Consider the following 5,812-nt stretch of genomic DNA (forward strand, 5'->3'; position numbering starts at 1 on the left):
TCTTTTTTACTTGTAATGTTTGATAAGATTTTCTTTAAATTTCGTTAACAAGAATGATAGGGTAGTTTATTTCCTGAATTCCCTTCCAATTCATTTTAAAAAAAAATAAAAAAAAATTACTTTGAAAGTGTGTTTTCAACAACAGTAATGCTCCATAAAATTTCATTAGTCTATCTCTCTTTGTTTTCAAGATAAAAAATAAAACATTATTTTCCGCCATCTTTGTACCGCGATATTCCCTAATGGTTGACTTTTAACCCAACGTTTATGAAGCAAACTACCCCTTATTTTGAACAAGGAATCAAATTTCAAACTAAAAAAAAAAAAAAAAAAAACACCCTGTATAATTTATATTATATATAAATTATAAAATTATATATATATATATATAAGTATATATATAAGTATATATATATATATATATATATATATATATATATATATATATATATATATATATATATATATATATATACAGAATTTTCAAGCTTATCAACGCCATTTTATGACAATATATACAAGGTATTTCACGTAACTAGCCCATTAAAGTGTTTTATGATGAAATTTAGTCTAAATTAAACTACCTTATGTGACTTAGAAAAATATATACCGTGAAAACTTTTAATGCAACTAAAGTTGTATGGAAATCCCCTGTATATAAATGATCAAAATAACTTACCATTATTAAATGGCAACAGATGTCGAGCCCAACCCTGGTTCTATTAACTTTACATCCTGAAACGACTGACATTTTTCTGTATCCAATCAAAAATGTTCCTTCAAAGCTGCAACTTGTACGTTGAGTTGTGACAGCAGCTGTCAAAATGTCCATTACCATCAATTTGTTCAGCTCACTAAAAGTACAAAAAAAAATTAAGCAATTTTTTAATGAATCGATTTTTAAAGATTTTTAAAAACAAAAAAAAATGTTAATATTTAGAACTTGTTTAGAACTATGTAAAATCATAAATATACGGCTATTATACCAATTTAAATAAGTCACAAACAATAAAGACCTTAAATAGACTCTAATAAAAAATAATTATAATTTTTATATTAATAGTTGCGGTTTTACCGATCGAAAAAAATATAAATAAGGTATCTGCTGTACTAAAAATATCAAAATAACAAAAAATCAACTTATATTTACCATACCGTAATTGTATTGTGCTTATGTTAGTGGAAACTTTAATAATTATTAAAACCAGATTTAAAAAATGCATTTTTTTCAAGATCGCTGATATGCAACCAGTAATACCGTGTCTGTATTTCATTTTGTCATGTCTTTTAATAATCCTTTTTATTATTGTTTTAGTTATAAAAAAAACAGAAAAAAAATAGAGCATGTTAATATTGGACCAAAAGACCAGTTTTATAAGATTTTTAAATTTTATAAGAATAAGTTGAGAGGCATAACTTACCATTATTAAAAGGCAACAGGTGTTGAAGTCAATCCAGTAAATGGCATTTTTCTGTGTCCATTAAAGATTTTCCATTAACTGGAACTTGGACTGGAAACAGCTGTCAAAACGTCCATTAATACCAATTTGTATTGCTGACTAAAAATAATACAAAAAATAAATAAGTAAATTTTTATAGTCATTTTCTTCACACATTTTGGAATAAAAAAATATGTTTTTTTTTTAATATGTTAGGTAAATATTAAAAAAATAAACGCAATAGTAACTCTTTAAAATATTGTCAAATATTCATAGATTTTTACAAAAAGAAAACATACTAAATAAAATTAAAACTGTCTGATACAAATTTGTAAATAACTACAAAGATTGAAAAAAATATATATATATATTAATATATTTTCAATCTCAAAATTATTTTATTTTGAATTTGAAGCCTACAATTTTGTAGTTAAATACAAAAATTGTAGCCTAAAAAATAAAAATAACTTACCATTTTCATAGCGCAATGGTAATGAAGGCCAATCAATCTGAGTTCTATTGATTGTATCTTGAAATTGTCATTTGTGTGTAAGATTTTCAGTATCATTCCATTCAAAAAATTCCTCTGGCATTCATCAAACTTATGTACGGTTCTAACTCATTTGCAAATTTGTAACAGCAACTGTTAACGCCCAGTACATCACTCGAACAGATATCTAAAAATAAAAAAATATTAATAAGTATATTAATTTGTATCAATGTAGAAAATTAAAATAAATAAGAAAACATTGTAATATACAAAATTAAGTTGATTTGAATAAAAAAATTCTCCTAATAAATTTAAAATTAAATATTGCACCTATAGTTATTGAAATATAGACATTATGTGTAAAATATGTCATAACTTCCAAGCTTTCCAAAAACTTTAATAGGAAAGAAAATAATGTGAAAAAAACTTACCATTTTTGAGAGATATGTGCGTTGTTGAAGTCAATTTAATGTCCTGTATCTAATGTAGAATAAATTGGTCATTTGTGAGCCTTTTCCCAGTTATTAAAATGTCAAAACTTCTTTGGTGCTTCTAATAATTCATCCAAATTGTTATAACAGCTGCCATTCTACATTTCCACCAATAGATATGCTTGCATAATACATAAATAAATGAAACTTGATGTCCAAGATATCAATAACATCTATAAAAAAATAAAAGTTGTGATAAGTAGGTATTTATTTTTTGTACCTAGATGAAAAAAATTACCTTAATACAGTTGCTCCAAATTTCATTTTAAAAACTTCCGTTACAGCGAACAAAATCCTCCTCCTTTCCTCAAACATTTCCATCTCCTTTCCTTCTATTACAAAGCAATCCTCTTCCATCTTCTCTGTCCTCTTCTATTTTCCCAGTCTCACCAATTCTTATTCAACTACTTATATAACTAACTTATACAAATTTCAGGCGTCTTACAAACATTTTTCAAAAAGGAGGAAAAGGGATATAATGCTACAACAAAGGACTACGCTAGCGCACCTACCTAAAAAAAGAGAAAAACACTTTTTTTAGTCAAAGAATATGATAAATTATAAAGTTATGTAAATTTACCTGATGGCATCTAGAAGATGGCCCTAATCCTGCTGTTGTCCCCCAAAAAAATTCATTCCAAAGCAGTTTAGTACTAAAAAGATTTATGCAGGAACAAACTGAATTTAATTTTAGTAACAAAAATAAATTACTAATACAATGCAATTCTCATTATAATGTAAAATTACATTATTTACTAATTTACGTTTAATTAAAAATCACTATTAAAAATATTAAATATTATCAATTTTAATATAAGACGAAACATAGTTATTTCCAAATATAATTGAAAAACAATAATATGCTACCTAATTTTCTCTCTTATTTTTTTATTGCCCATTTATTATTGCTAAAAAAACTTGATATTAATGCCTATAATAGAGTAAGAAAAAAAGTAAAAATGAATGTAAAAATTGCAAATTAAAAAATGAGTACTTAATGCAACATTTTGTAAATGTAGGGAACCTAAAGTTACTGCTTTGGAACCACGACGCGAACCGACTTTTGAAGTTCTCCAAGCCATACTGTATCACCTGTAAGAGAAAAAAATATATTAGAATATTTCTAACAAATACATATGCTAGAAGAAACAAAAAACAAGCTCTAGACAAAAACCATGTAAAAATATAAAAAACTCACCATCACATCTTGCTTAAGTTCATTTTCAGTCCCACCATAATAATTATATTATCGGCGAAAAAAACAGTGGCGTCTCACTGCTATGGGGCACATCGAATGCCCCCCAACTCCATGGACTTCGGTCGATCCTGTAGAGTTGACAATAAACACGTTTTCCAGGTATTCGACGGTGCCTGGAACAATCCGAAATTTTTTGGGACTGATCATATGCAGCATGTAGATAGAATTTCTGACTTCTTCATTTTTGTTTTTTAAAATCGCGCTGCGAAACCGGGTTGTCCTAAAAAAATGAAAAAAAAATTAGTTATATAAGTAACTACAAGTTAAATTAGAATTTAAACTTATATCTACTATAAGTTTTAAAAAAGTTGCTCTAATTACTATACAAGTTATTCTACTTTAAATTGTAGTAACAAAAAAACTAAAATATACAACACTTAATATAAAAAGAATTTTGATTGCTACATGGTGCGATAAAAAAGTTATTTGGTAGAGAGTACAGTAAAAGTTTACAGTTTAATGTAATATAAAATAATTAGTCTTACTTTTAACAGGTTTGAGTTAGGCCTGGTTATGCTCGCCTCCTCCCGACATTTTCTGCCTTCAAAATTCGACGCGGGGCAGACCAAGAGAAAAAACAAAAAAATGTTTTCACGATCCGCCTGCGAGTGTGTGCTGGTTGCCTTCCTTATGCAGATTCGACCCATTGGTCGACGATTAAGCCTCACCAGTCAGTTCCCATCCCAGCTGAGCAGCCTCGTCTCGGGTCACCCCCGTCACCCGTCGGACGGACATCCACCGGGAACCCCTACAGGCGGACCCCCCTCATCATCTTCAATGTGTCCGATATCCCGCCCCCTGCCCCTTCGAGGGTCACGGAATACGTGCACGAAGAAATCTCGGAGCTTGAGTGCCAGGTTGTATCCGGCCGAAGCCTCTAGCATTAGAACACCTAGCTCATAAATCAGAGGGTGGTGACTCCCTTGGGTACCTCTGCATGCTACATAGGTCATCGATGCCTGAACATCAGGGTTAGGGGGTGACCCAAGAAGTCTCCTCTCAGGTGCAATAAAAATGGTGACATCCATTTAAAATAAGGAAGCTAAGGTCAACTTCCGGTATTCTCGGAAGTGCCGCCATATTGAAAATATTTTAATCGATAGATCTAGATGTTGAAACAATGATGTGCAAAAGATCTCCCATCTAGATATTGTAGTTCTCTAGAACTTTCTAATGCATCAGTTGTTGAACCTGAGACACCCTGTATATCTATAATATTTTTCAATAAAAAAAAAAAAAAAAAAAAAAAAAAAAAAAACTATTGAGAAAGGATGTACCTAGATTGGTAAATTGATTTTAAATTCCTTGGCTTTCCTAACATATTCCACAGGGTGTTTTAAACTTACCCAAATAACAATATTTTGTTTTCCCTCGTATAATTGATATTGGGAACTTTCAATGGTCGCGTTCATCAGGATAAGTTGATCAGTGAGCGATGTACCATCGATTGGTTGTCCTGCTGAACGTGCTTTTAGATCAAAATCATAAGTAATGCATATTAAATTGTTTTCACCCATTTTTGGCATAAATCGAGGGGATTAGTCAACTGAGAACAATAAACAAAAACGCTTTGTTTTCGCTTTTCTTCCCAAAACATTTTGTGACATTTGGCGCATGTGACGTTTAATCCATCATGCATCGGTAGTGTAGCGTATTTTAAATTGATGGAAAAATGGCGACTGATCCCAGAGCACTCACAACTAATCGGCGCGTTCAGCAGAAAACTAATTTGATCGCTGCGGTAGCGCTACGTCCTGATGAACGCGACCATTTTCAACACTAGGAAAGAGATACTCAAAAATAATTTAGCTACAAATTGCTGCAACTCTCAGAATCCGCCAACCAGGAACAAAATATATTAAACTTTCTCAAATATATTCATTAAAAATTTCACCGTGACATTTTAAAAGTGACCGTTTTTCATGCCACTGAGTTTATATTAAACAGTAGTCTTAAGCCCCGTTCTCAAACTGCACTGTCGCTACAAGGACATATCGACAAAAGAAACTGGATCAGATTTCCAGGCCAAAATTCAACGAGGTCAGCTAATTGCCCCAGAACTGCGTCGTGTGGCTGGCTACACAGTTTGAAGCAAGCCCTGTTCTAGCAATACGTAACTAGAAACGAAGTACCA

At 30.7% G+C, this 5,812-nt stretch overlaps 2 long non-coding RNA genes across 2 annotated transcripts; both read right to left on the reverse strand.

The window, feature by feature from the left end:
• Positions 1-685: 685 nt before the first annotated feature.
• LOC115878880 lies at positions 686-2,680 on the reverse strand. Its single transcript, XR_004049635.1, has 5 exons — positions 2,659-2,680; positions 2,361-2,593; positions 1,912-2,116; positions 1,422-1,559; positions 686-854 (listed from the first exon to the last, which is right to left on the reverse strand). It is a non-coding gene; the product is annotated as an uncharacterized LOC115878880 (long non-coding RNA).
• A 689-nt stretch (positions 2,681-3,369) lies between these two features.
• LOC115878879 lies at positions 3,370-4,356 on the reverse strand. Its single transcript, XR_004049634.1, has 3 exons — positions 4,164-4,356; positions 3,619-3,898; positions 3,370-3,512 (listed from the first exon to the last, which is right to left on the reverse strand). It is a non-coding gene; the product is annotated as an uncharacterized LOC115878879 (long non-coding RNA).
• Between the last annotated feature and the right edge of the window lie 1,456 nt (positions 4,357-5,812).

The sequence above is a fragment of the Sitophilus oryzae genome, unplaced genomic scaffold (genome assembly GCF_002938485.1).
Source record: "Sitophilus oryzae breed Bouriz unplaced genomic scaffold, Soryzae_2.0 scaffold_1536_pilon_pilon, whole genome shotgun sequence".
Lineage (NCBI taxonomy): Eukaryota > Metazoa > Arthropoda > Insecta > Coleoptera > Curculionidae > Sitophilus > Sitophilus oryzae.